Genomic DNA, 13,612 nt, shown 5'->3' with positions numbered 1-13,612 from the left:
GCAAAGGGAAATTGCCTACTTATGTTGGGGTGTTGAGTGGACTTGCAGGGAAAGAACTGACAGGTAAACTCTAGTTTAGGTACATAATATGTTCCCAAACGATCTAAAATGACCTTCACATGCCCTCCAGGATGTAAAAATATCACTATATTCCTTCAGCCCTCAATCTTGCTCTGCTTTCCAAAGCTTGTCTGACACCAGCAGAAACCCCATGGTTATAATTCTCTCTGCCCTCAGGAACATTTACCAGTAAGGGGGAAAATAAGGCCAGAAAATTGTTGCTATGAGCTCTGTTTTGTGGAAGTTAAAATGCTAGAGTGAGAATCTGATTGCTTCATAGCTCCACCTCTCTCCCTCCCTCTCTGTCTCTCTCCTCCTCTCTCTCTGCCCAATCCACTCCCCTTCTCAGTTCTCTCTCTCCCCCAACCCCTACCTTTTCCTACTCTCCTCCCATCCCTCCACTGGACTCCCAGTTCTGCCCCCACACCAGGCCAGAGAGAGCCTTACAGGTTGTCAATGAAACATGGAATTATTTCCTTTGATGGCTTAGATAATAGTAGCAACCAAAGCAATGAGTGAGGTTGGCTGAGACCAATGCAGTCCTGCCCGGGACTGGAGAGCCAATCACAAGAGCAGAGGGCGGGGCTTCGGTACCAGCAGATAATTGCTAAGTGCATCCCTAGCACAGTTGGTCCGAGCTGCTGAAAGGTCTGGCTGCAGAGACAGGAACGCGTAATCCTCAGCGTGCTCCATCCCTAGAGCATCCTTCCACCACTTGGCAGGGCAGCAAGCCTCTAGGCAGCAGCCCCTCTGCTCCGCGGAAAAGGTACCTCTGTCTGCGTGGGGTGGGGTGGGGGGGCGCTCCTGCATGTCGGTTCTCAGTGGCTTGCAGTTTAGCAGAGGCGCAGGGATTGCAGAAAGAAAAGTTTAGGGGAGGAAATGTGACAAAGGTAGGAATCCACTGTCTTTTGTTGGGAGGAAAACAAGCTGACAATTTGGAAAACTTCTGCGCTGTCAAGAACTGGGCTTGTTTACTACTCTTAATTAGCTGCACTCAGATCTGTGGGAATCGGTCTGATCTTGGGCTAGGGAGCCTGCAGGATTCAGGTGTAGACTCCGGTTCGCTGGGTGAAGGAAGCTAGACCCCAGGATGTGCAGTTTTCTGACCCCCGCCCCCCACCACGGACGATTCTGTGACATATCATTGGAAGGATGGTTCTGATAAATGTGATTGGTTGGTTGGGTGTTCTGCCATAGGGTCTACCCCGTCTACATTACCTTGACCTGCCTTCCCCAAACTATTGTGACCTTCAGGTTCAGTCTTTTCTCAAACTTCTGTCTCCTTCTCACTTCTGCTCCTTGCCCACTCTGTCTCCATTCATTTTATTCCATGAGAAGATACATTTCCTGGGGTCTGGGGGCCTGTCCTGTTTGACCTGGTGAGCATGTGCATGTCACACAACTTGGTGAGAAACCAACACAATCTTTGTCAGAGGAGGAGAATTGCTTCATTGATTAGCTCCGGGAAACTCTGACAGACTTTCCAGGTTTGGTGTGTCCCCCCAAAATGGGGATGGAGCTAAATTTTATCCCATGTGTGGCTTACACCCTTACCAGAGAAGTGTCCATCCTTGAGCATCCTGACAGCTCTGTGAGCTGAGGCTGGTGGGAGGGACAAGTGGTTCAGGGCTGCCTCTTTATGGGTGCGCAGGTTGTTTAGGTACGCAGGTGCAGAAAGATGGTGCTGAAGTCACCATCCATACTGCTGCTAATAACTGGTCTTCAAGTAGAAAACTCACCATGGCAGGTAGTGGTTCAGTCCAGCATCATCTCTGAGCATTCTACATTGTAGGACCATAAGGGCCTCCCTTGCTCTGAGACCTACTTTGGGTCCTGTGGAAAACTCTTTTTCTCCAGCTTCTGCCAGTGGGAGATGTTAGGAAAGCAAACCTTTAGGAAGTGGTGTCCCTGTGAGGGAGAAGGTGATGCACTTGGGTTTGAACTTCTTTCCTGCCTTTGCTCACACAGCTCCTGTTTTCACAATGGTTTGAAAAAATAGCTGTCTGACTTTTTGTTGTGGGTCAGGATGCACTCAGCTTTCTCTTCTGCACATGCTGTCTGACAGTAAACAAAACCAACTTGCAGGCCTGCACAGTGTGATTCCTTTGTGTTCTGGGGACCTGGAGTGGAAACTAACATTTGGTCAAGGACTTCATCCTCTGTGGTCTTTCTAGGGCATGCGACCCCCAGGGAGCCCAGAAGAGGCAACACTAGCCCACGGTGGTCTTGATGGCAGACCCCTTGGTTTTCATGAAGACAGTAATAAATTAGAAAATGCTTTTGAGTTTGAGGGGTGTCTAGGACCAGGAAGCAGGAGCCGAACCAGTGACCCCTTCAAGTGATCCTGATCTGCTGGATTTCTACAGTGATAGAGAACATTAAAAGTAAGGCATTTAAAACAGCTCCTGAGCGGTGACTCATGCACTGAGGAAAAAGGCTGGGCTGGGGGGTGGGAGCAGAGGGAGCTTTGAAAAGTACAAGTGGGACACGCTGGCGCACTTGCTTTTTCTCCCTCTCCTCCTCCTCATTCCTTTTCCTTGTATTTCCCCATTTGGAACAGAGATCATTAAAATAACAACTTACACTAAAGAAATACATACATATATATATAGGAGCTGAAGAATAATTGACAAAACATAAAACACCATCATTGCCATTTCACCTTGGGTGGGTTGGGGTGTGAAAAACCAGGATCCTGTGTCTCTGCTGTGATCCAGTTTGGAGAATTTAATTGCTGGTGTCGGGCTGATTAACTCCTTGTGAAGCTGGGTGCCTGTCTGTGTATGAAGGGACCGACTGATGTTCAGGAAATTAAATTTATTACTTCTCATTTTATCAAACATGATAGCTTTAGCCAGGACCCTGTATATAAGCACCATTCAGAAATCTAGCATTTTTTTTCCTTTCCCCAACTAGCCCAACTGGGATTTCTCTCATTTGACCACTGTGGTGTAGGTAGGGAGGTTGCATCTCCTGCTTTTCCAAGCCCAGTGCAATTTACCTGGCAAGTAAATGTCTGATCCCTACTTTCCTGACCTTCTGTCTTCATCATCCTCTCTGTCATGTCTTTTTGTCCTACACACATTAATAAATAACCTCTTTGCCAACCTGATTTGCTCTTGTCATTTTGTGCCAATTTTGCTGTTAAAGAAAACTGTCCCCTGAATAAGATGGAAAACATATTGTAATTTTTATCAGAAAAGTGCCTTTTTGTCTTCTCTTTTAAAATCTAATTTTGTGGTTTTGGGGAAATCAAATAAGCACATTGATTGGCTTAGGTGTTTTGATAAATGCTGTCACAATGTTTCCTTTTTCTTTTGTGGACGTCTGACTCCCCCACTGATCCTCAGGGAGGGTGTGTCTGGAGGATTGAAGCAGTCTGGAACATCCCTGAAAGTTGATGAGATTGGAGCACAATGTGCTCCTATTTATTCAAAGTGGGTAAAAGGCTGTTTTGAAATCTAGGCTCTGCAATGTATTCAACACACTCTGTTATTGTCCCCCACATTCTTCACTTAGGAAAATTTTATGGGCAGAGTTTTAAGCAAATAGTTCATCTGACTCATGCTTCCGTATACTCACGTGCCCCTTCCTTCCTCTGCCCCTTCCTTTCACCTTGATGCAGGTATCTGAATAATCATATTCATTCATACACCGCTTGTTCCTCCTTCCCTCTGGTTCTTCTTTCCTGTCATGTAAGGGCACCATCAGGTTGAGATTTGCTTTTAGGTGCCCTGCTCACCTTACTTGGGAAAAGAGTTCAGCAGAATACTTTAGGAATTGGGGAATATTCATAGGATCCAGCCTAGTGGGAGCAATGAGGTAAACTTTTCACCAAGTTCTGTTCTACTGCAGATCTTGCAAGAGTACCTGGGGCCTTGTAGGTGACCTGTGTGAGGCAGACAGGGCAGATATATCAAAGCCTGGGGAATTCCTACCAGCACAAGGCTCTGCTGCTCCACCCTCCTGAGGCCTATGTCCTCCCACAGCCCCACACCCAGCCCCGACTGACCTTGGAAACATTAGCAAGCAGCTCCACTGGTCTATCATTCTCCCAGGTTCTTTGTTCTCTGTTTTCTTGTCTATCAATAGTTGGAAAAGATTAAATCCACTCATTCATACTAAGGTGTGAACAGTGAACAGTATTGCCAATTAGAGAGGTATTTGAAATCTTTTAAATTTTTAAATTTTTTACAATTTTGGGATGCTGGAGATTAAAACAAGGGCCCACTCATGCTGAGCAAGTGTTCTACCACTGAGCTACACCCCCAGTCCAGTATTTGTATTTTTCATGGAAATCAAAGATGTGCGTAGTAGAAATTCAGACATCTGCTAGTGGGACTGGGAAGATGGTTTGAGTAGACAGCACACTGGGAGACCGTGGCTCTTTGCTTTTCAATTAAAGGTAGTTACCCACATTAAGGACACACTGTGGCCACTCAGGGCTTTGTGGCAGTATTTGATGTCTCATGCCTGGAGCCTGATCCCTGAGACTTGACCTTGGACACTGAATTTACTTACCCTTTTTGACCTTCAGTTTCCCTCTATGGATAAAGCCAGGGGCTTGGACTATGTTCTCATTGTACTCTGACCATCTCTCTCAATCTTGCTACAGAGCCCTATAGCTCTCTGTGGATGCCACAGCTTTAGAAAGATGTGGAGCTTGCAGAGCTACCTTCAGTTTGGGCCACAGTGACCGGCGATGCTTTCAGAGTTAGAATCCATGAAGGCAGGTCGGAAGGAATGGTGTATGTTATGCCAGAAGAAAAACAGGCTGAGGGGTGATGTCATAACTGATTTTGGTTTAGGAGGGGATGTTAAATGGAGGATGGCGACCAGCTGTTCTCCATCTCCAGTAAGGATTGAACGAGAGAAAATAGACTGAAATTGCAGCAGGTATGAGGAAGAATTTTCCATCAGCAAGAGTTTTTAAAAAGGGAAGGTTGTGGAGCCTCTGTGATGATCTTTAGGAAGTGGATAAGCTGGAGGTTTTAGCTGGAGGAGGAGTTAAAGGGACATGAGGAGGCTGGGGCTGCACAGTCTAGGGATCCATGCCCTCTCCCAAAGAGGTTTTCTCCAAAACCTTGCCCTTGCTCTGGGCCTATTGAACTCACTGAAAATCAAAGCCCCCCTGGGTGAGTAAGAAGGGAATACAGCCAACCTGTGCTTCTCCCACTCCCGGGCATGGAAACCCCTCAGTCTTCCTGCCATTGTGATGAGCAGATCCTGTCTATTGCTTGGGGAGGTCCCATCAAATCTAATCATTAATTTCCAGATGTGGCAAGTAAGGCCCAGAGAAGTAAGAGGCTTTGAAATTGCCACACAGTGATCTGGTGGCCAAACCAGGACCAGAATCAAGGTTCTCCATCTCCCAAGTCGGTGTTATTTGCTTCATAGCATCACTGCTGCCACTGCCCAGTAACAATACAGCAATCCCTGCCTTGCAGCCACCAACACCAACACCACCTGTGTGGTCTCCCCTAGGAAACCACTGCATGCTGCATGAGGATGTCACAGTCTTCAAGGGGCAAACCTATTCCTCAGTTCCTCACAGGTTTATGAGTGCCTCAAAGTCAGTGGACATTATTGCCAGGAAAATAATGACATCGATGCAGATAAATGAACTGTAGAAATTCATCTCTACTCTAACAGGATGACCCATAAAAGTATTTCACCTCGATGTGGAAGGGTCAAACTGAACCCACAGAGCATGTCACAGGAGTTCTAGCCTGGACAGGGTGAACCTCAGTGCCTGCTCCTCCTTACTATTGCCTCAGTGTCCCTGGACTGCAGAATTGCTGCTTCTTGAGAGGAACTGCATTTCACGTCCCTTCATGCCCACCTTCATAAGTAATCACTGAGGATCTCCAGTGGATATCATTTCTTCATTCAGTTATTACAATTTCATTCTTAGCCCCTTTGAGTGCTTTTTACCTTATTTCCAATGGATCTAAAAAACTGCCTTGTTCGAGTGTCGTATGAAAGAAGGAAATTGCCTTACTACACACAATGCAGCCAATGTGAGCTTGAACCAATTTGCAGAGGAAGTTAAGAAGTGTGGAGTTACCCTAAGAGTAAGCACTGAGGACACTCTTCTTGTGGAGAAAAGAGGCACCAATATGCTTGATTGCACTGTTGAGGATGTTGTACCATCCTCCAGCCAGATCACTGTTGACCCATTAAGTTTGAACAATTAACTTCCATGAACCACATGGCTGTTTCATTACTGCTTGTTGCATTTGAACCTTGGGAGAGCTCCAGTGCTGGGTGCTTTAGCATTAATTGATGGTGGAGTGAAGTATGAAGATGCAGCGCCATCCCTAAGACAAAGGCAGTGTGGGACTCTGAATAGCAAACAACTCTCATATTTGGAGAAGCATGAACTAAAAATGCAGCCATGCTTTAAGGGCTCCAGTGAGCATAGGAACGACTGCTGCATTCAGTAAGTCATGGTGCTTTGGGAGTGTAACTTGGGATGGGACCTAACTGTTTTTAAATATTATCCAAAGTGTTGCTGTCCTGGATGTATCTATCTGACGGAGTTTGCAAAGGAGTATTGGAAAGCAGTTTCACCAGGCTAAAGATGGACAGAATTTCTCCCTGTATGTATTGGTGATGATCAACCTACTTAGATATGGGGCAAATAATTCTTACTGTTTGGCAATTAAATGTGTTATGCCTTGGGTATAAGTTTTCCCATAGCTCATGGGAGACAATGCAGTAATGCTCACAGTGAAGTAATTAGATTATGAGAGCTGTGTCCTAACAGGGCACTAATCCGGATGGCTTAATCATTTGAGATGACTAAGGTACTATGTGGTAACTGCTAGCAGGTGATGTGACTCAGGAAGACAGAGGTCACTGGGGGCATGTCCTTAGTGGCTATATTTACTCCCTATGAGTTTGTGTTCTCTCTCTCTCTCTCTCTCTCTCTCTCTCTCTCTCTCTCTCTCTCTCTCTCTCTCTCTCCTTTCCTGCTGTCATGTACTAGAGAGCTTTCCTTTGATGTATCCTTCTGCCATGATCTTCTGCCTCTGCTCAGGCCCAGAGCAATGGCACCAACTGACCATGGACTGATTCTTCTGTAACTATGAAAATGACTTTTTCTGCTCTAAATTGTTTTTGTCAGGTATTTGGGTCACAGTAATAAAAAAGTGACTGCCAAGAAACTTACTCTTCATTTTTTTCCAGACAGAAAAAAATAATACTCATTTTATTTTAAAAACTCTCGTGAAATTGTATTCCATATGACATCCCATTTAAAAATTTAATGTAAACCAACCTGTGGGTTACTCAAGATATACAGAATTGCACAATATGTTTACAGATGCTAGAAGATTTACAAGTATTATTCATTAGGTAGTAACGGTTTGCTGCAATTTTTCCAGAACATATTCCATAGTAAAATAAAGGGCATATATTGGTGTTCTTCTATAAAAATTCCTAACAAATGGAAAATGGCAATTTTCCAGAGAGAAGATTTGTTCTTGAAATAGTTTTCTTAAACAATTAGGAATATAGAAAAGGTTGTAGATATAAAAGAATTATAACAATGTGTAAGTTAGCATTTTTCTTTTACATTATTGTAAGAACCATTAAGGTAAAAGGTTTATATTCATTATAAAACCACTCTTAAATCTTATGCAAATAATATAACATATGAAAAATATTTCTGCAATGAAAATTACCCTTTAAAAATATGTTGTATACATGGAAGAAAAATATCTTGTTTGCTACCTGTGTTCAAATTCCAACTGATCAGTCAGGCAAGATGAACTTTGAGAAACACCAATCACAGTGTATGTTAGAGTATCTATGAAGTTTTGGAAACTGAGAAATATTTTTACAAAAGATCCAGGAACTCACTCATTTTCTAAGATGTGTCCCAAGTGGCCTTCAATGATCTTCTCCCTGAATGCTTGTTAATCTGCTTATGGAACAGATATGCAGAAATTCTGGAATAACCAGAATCAATCAGAAGAAACAAAAGACTTGAGGATATAGGATCTCTCTCCATCTTCCTTAGCAGGCAATGCCCTGGTCCCAATCCCATTTTCTGCAAGGAGTGCAGGAGTCAACCCAGAGGCAGACTGACTGGAGGTGGCCCTGGGTGGATGAAGCTTGCCACGTTCCTGCTGCACTGACCCTTCTCCAGAGGAGCCTCATCTTCTTTTACTCTTCAGCAAGCCTCCTGGGGAAATACATCTCTTTCAGACTCAAAGGCACAGAAATCACACGTTGGAGCAATGTTCTGTTGGCATTGACCACTGTCGGGGCTACTAGACAAAATCAGACATAAGAGGTGCAAGGCCTTCTTCAGTGGTGTTCTCCCTGCCTCCTGGCAGCAGGGACTCAGGCCAGGGCCAGAGCATACCTGAAATCCTGTTGCTCTGAGGATGCGACACCAGCAAGCAAGGCCAGATTGATGTCTATGTAGAGCCCGCCCATCTTGACTGGAATCCCTGAGCTTGCTGTTCTGGGTTGGTGCCCCTCCTGCACCAGCCATTACTGGGGCACCTGCACTTGAGGCTGTTGGATGCGTTGTAGAAGAAATATTTTTGCTGCAATCCTCTTAGAAGAGGTGGCAGTTGGAGTCACAGAAATGCATTTATTGTTATGAGCAGAGCAAGTCTTTGACTTATTTACTTATTTACTTTGTTTCCTGGTTTAAACTTCTTTTTTTCATATCAAGTGGTCAAAGCACCCCATGAGTTTCAAGTAGAGTCCAAAAGCATTGCATACAGTTTCACCCTGAAGGTTTCTGCACCATAAGGTGGTTGTGGTGTGCCAGTTGGCACAGACAGTCTAAGCCTTCATGGTGAAGGCACATGCTTCTGGCTGATGAGGGGTCAGCTGAGGCCATTAATCTTGTTGTAAAGACTTTTAGTATGGGATTAGCTACCACAAACTTTGTGCGGGCAATGGCCAGTGTCCTCCAGATGTCCACAGAAGCTACAATTCACACACTAGGGGCTCTCTGCCAGGTTCTCCAGCAGGTCTGCACTGGGTTACTCAGGAACTGGAATAGGGCTCCAGGAGCTAGGCAGGTATCAGTGGTGCACTCATGTAGAGTGAGTATGGACTCAGTATTGGTGGTGGTAATAGGTGGTGGTAATAGTGGTATGTCTGGTTCAGGAGCTATGCCATAGACACTGAGCTGTACTTGTGCTCCTGGCTGCTCATGGGCGCCAGGGTGTACCTGCCACTGCCTCTCGTGCTGCCAGAGCCCCTGTTTACCACCACAGTTTAGCCTCCAGGATTGTGCCATTGGCCATGGAAGGGCTTGGCCAGTAGGGGAAGAACCAAGGTGTGCACCTCAGCCTAGCCAGGGAAGTCAGGCTCTTTGGCCCAACCACTGGCTACATTGATTCTTCTGCCTTATGGGGGACTGTGGGATGAGACTTGGGGCCAATCAGGGTCCCCATTGAAGATAGGCCAGAAAGACAGCAGTGGGTGCTAGGTACATAGACCAGTTACTGGCCGTCTCTGCAGCTGCAGCTACTGTAGCTGTAAATGTAGGAAGAAGCCAGGTGCACCATTGAAAGCGGCATGTCCCTAACTGGAGAGGGCAACAAGGATCAGGAAAATGTCCTCAGGCTGTTAGGGTACAAACTAGCTCAGCTTGGCATCCCAACTAGACTGTCACAGCTTGCTGGTGGTCTTGTTCTGGTTGAGCTCAGTGAAGAGCAATAGGTTTTCTCAGCTGGACAAGGCACTCCCAGGGAAAAAGACGCTAGCACCAAAGGTCCATGGGGAGCCCAGAAGAAATGCAAGGCTTATGGGTTGAGAAGCAAGGAATAGGCCAGGAATCCTGTTACTGCTTTTGTGAGGAGCTACGGTGTCCTGGTCCACTCTGGAAACAAGAGGAACAGGAGGAGGAAGGGATGGGGAAAAACAATGTGGAGAGATCTCACCATGGAAAAACCCTGAAGTCAACTGCGCCTGCAGCCTTGGCTCTACAATAATTTTGCAATCAGCCACCTTAAGCCATGGCCATCCATGCTCTGGAGCTGCTCCAGAATAATTTCTATCTCCTTGGGCATGCACTGAGCAGGGAGAAGGACAGCAGTGAGGGTTGCTTTTGGGCATTGAGAGAGACCCAGGGCTCCTGAAGGAGTATGCAAATTCCCTAAATGATGCTTACCATCTCTACAAATTGATTTTGCTTGAAATTCTACAATATTTACTTATGTTTTAAAATCTATTTTCATGCTTAAATCCTATCCATATATAAGAAATTTAGAAAGCTCCTGTGCCAGCACAGTACTTTTATTTTGGAATATAATGCAAAACCAAAGAACAGGTAGTAACATTCCAGATCTTGTGTAATGTATTTCTTCATTCAGGATGTACAGTACAGCCTGTGTTGTTCTCTGCCTGCTTACTTTTTGCTCACATCTCCCACATTTATACCAGTATGTGCTCAGCTTTGCTCATCCATTGGTTTTCTAGTTTTGTTGAATTTTATGGAATTTTTGTACAGGTCTCATGGTGACTTTGTCTCTCTATAAGTATTATTCTGTGCTATTATGAGAAAACTCTACTTGGAGCTTTTCTCTTTTTTTCCAGTAATGTATTCATTCAGGTTCCAGTCTCTTCCCTGAATGCTAGTTGGTCTGAAGAGTTTATGTCAGCACACCTCCAGTGCCCAGTACTTGCTGTTTCATACTAGAAAACTTTATCCTAGTGATGTCCCCTGGGTTCCACTCATGTGGTGGTGAGCCAGTTCTCAGTCCCCTACATTACCTGCACACCCTTGTTTCCTGGTCTTGGGTTCAGTCCAATCTCTCCCACTCCAGCCCCACTGAGATCTTGGCCAGATGTGTCTATCTGAGCAGGTCCTGCAAGAGATCAAATTTGAGGGGGGGCAATAGAGCCAGGTGGGTTTCTATGACCATTTGTGCCCTCTGTAAACCTCCCTCCATGTTTACTTTTCTTCTGATCATTTAAGCACACTTTATGTTGTGTAGTATGTGTTTATTGGGCCTGTGTTTTGGGCCAAACTTGAATTTGCCAAGAACTGGCTTCCTCGGCTGCCAGCCCCCTTGCCAAGGCTGCAAAATGGTTCCTTCCTTTGCCCTCTGCTCGATGCCTTGAGAGATGTCAGCTTCTTTCCCTGCACAGGGAGATCATGCAGCACATCTTTCAGGTTTGTTGGGCAATGTCCTTGGTCTCTAAATGCTCTGTACGCAGACAAGCCTTCAGCTTCCCCCAAAATGCATGTTCCTTTAATTCCCTTATCCCTCCACTATGCTCACGGAGGGACCTCTCTGGCTGGTGCTTTTGGCCTGGCCGTGGCAGTGTCTGTGCTGCTTTCTTGGTTTCACGCCAAGAAAAATGATTTTTTCTTAATTATGTTCTTTACGCCTATTCACAGATTTCCTGGGCCATAGCAGTGACATCAGACATTTTCCAGTGAAGACTGTACGAGTATTATGATGTCAATCATGTAGAGGTAAATTATTTAATGGGAGCAGAAAATTGTCAGGTATGTTAGAATTTCTTGAATAATATAAATGGTAAAAAGAATTCTAACACAATACTCATAAACTTGTCTAGATACCTTAAATCATAATTTTTGAAATAATAAAGTGCAATAAATTAAATGATTGAGAGAATATTCAGCCATTACTAAGACCCAAATCCATTCACTGGAATATTAGTGAGAAGAAATATCTCAAATCATCATAGATTAAAAACAAACAAACACCTTGAGATAAAAGATAAAAGGGTTGGAGAATAAATCTCCTTCACCAAACATGCAAATAATAGGATTTTACAAAGGGGAAAAAAAGAAAGAAAAGCAGAAATAAGTGATCAAAAAGAAAAATTCCCTGAGGGTTGGAGGTAAGGGATATATCCAGAAATTAAAATGATACAAGTTCCAGACAGAGTTGATGAAAAAAGATGCACACTTAGATTCATCCTGACAAAATTCTAGAGCTCTAATGCTAAAGGGACAATCTTATAAACATTCAAATAAAAAGAAAAAGAGACCATCACAGCAGAATACCTGATACTGGATGGCTGAAGTGGTGGAAATTTATTTTTTCATAGTTCTGGTGACTGAAGTCCAGACGAGGTACAAGCAGGGTTGATTTCTGGTGAGACTCCCATGTTTTGTAACAGCTACTTCTCTGCTGAGTTGTCTCCTCTCTTTTCCTCTGGGTGATGAGCTGAGAGGAAGATCTCTTGTGTCTCTTCCTTTTCTTATAGGAACACTAGTCCTTTTGGATTATGGCTAAGCCTCATGACCTCACTTCCAAGTAAGTACCCCTTTAATGACACTATCTTCAAGTGCAATCACTTTGGGATTAGGACTTAAATATGTAAATTTTGGGTGGGGCACAATGTAGTCCATAACATTACCTAAAATGGAAAAGGAACCAAATCCCAATTAGAATAAATAATATTTCTTGTATGTACAATATGCCAAAATGCACTCTACTATCATGAAAAATAATCAGACTGTCATCGCTCTTATTATCTGTAAGAACAGAGGTTAGGTGATGGTACGAAAACATTTAAAAATTTTTAAAAGAGCTAGAATGGAAATACTCAATGCTTAGTCAAATTATTATTTGTTTGTCAGGACAAAAGAAATACAGTTGCAAAGACATTAAGATTCAGAGTAGATCACTTATTCCATCAGAAGAAAATACGCAATGACCAATTCCAATGAACAGATCCATTAGAATAGAGACCTCAAAGTAGGAGAAATGGGAGAAGAGAGGAACATGTGGTGAGCAATGGACTGTGGTGTACACACATATATCTAAATGAACAAGGAAAGATTCTCTGGTAATACGAAATAGAGTACTAATGTGGTTTATTAAAACAGAAGGAGCATCTGCAATGAAAATTATAATAACTTGCATCTGAACTGAGTTAATTAGCTCTGTGAAATCAGAGGTGGGAGAGGGAATGAAAAAGGAGTTTTTGAAAGGCACAATCTGAGTGAGGGTTGAACAATGAAAAGAATAAAAGGAGAAAGGGAAGATGGAAGTATTCTAAGGACTCATCTCAAAAAAGGGCAAGGAGGTGGAGCTTCATTGATATATGGCTTAGGAAAGACTTGAAATCTTATTAGTAAATTAGGGAAGTCTGATTACGAGTCTTTGGAAGTGAAAGGTTTTCAGTCAGAATATGGAAAATGTACTGGAATATCCAAATTAAGAAGTTGAGAAATGGAATCAATCCCAACTTTAGCAAACTGGTGGAAAAGCCAGGCAATGTGGAGCATTTCTGTAATCCCAGTAGCTCATGAGGCTGAAGCAGGGGGATTGTGATTTCAAAACCAGCCTCAGCAAAAGTGAGAGGCTAAGACACAGTGAGACCCTGTCTCTAAATAAAATACAAAATAGGGCTGGGGATGTGGCTCAGTGGTCAAGTTGGCCTAAGTTCAGTCCCCAGTACCCTCCTCCCCCCAAATATTAGGAAGTCACCAGAAGCATTAAGTAATAGATATAAAGATGGGAGAAATAAAATTAATATACATATTTGGGAATGGATTAAATTTTTCCATTGGAAGTGACTGAAAGGATGAAATATT

The 13,612-nt window shown here is 43.8% G+C and overlaps 1 long non-coding RNA gene and 1 pseudogene across 4 annotated transcripts in view; one reads left to right on the top strand and one right to left on the bottom strand.

Moving 5' to 3' along the window:
• Positions 1–497: 497 nt before the first annotated feature.
• Positions 498–13,612, top strand: part of LOC144370339 (uncharacterized) — a 70,875-nt gene continuing 57,760 nt past the window's right edge. The window contains exons 1-3 of one of the 4 annotated variants that reach the window (XR_013430330.1): positions 498–826; positions 11,438–11,548; positions 12,277–12,326. This is a non-coding gene — a long non-coding RNA (uncharacterized LOC144370339). The remainder of the gene's footprint in view (positions 827–11,437; positions 11,549–12,276; positions 12,327–13,612) is intronic. The other 3 variants (XR_013430331.1, XR_013430329.1, XR_013430328.1) reach the window with 3 other exon arrangements.
• LOC144370641 (transcription factor GATA-6 pseudogene) lies at positions 8,413–9,243 on the bottom strand (annotated as a pseudogene).

This window comes from Ictidomys tridecemlineatus, chromosome 14 (assembly GCF_052094955.1).
Source record: "Ictidomys tridecemlineatus isolate mIctTri1 chromosome 14, mIctTri1.hap1, whole genome shotgun sequence".
Lineage (NCBI taxonomy): Eukaryota > Metazoa > Chordata > Mammalia > Rodentia > Sciuridae > Ictidomys > Ictidomys tridecemlineatus.
The sequence above is the reverse complement of the archived record's forward strand: the minus strand, read 5'-3'. Positions and strand labels throughout refer to the sequence as shown.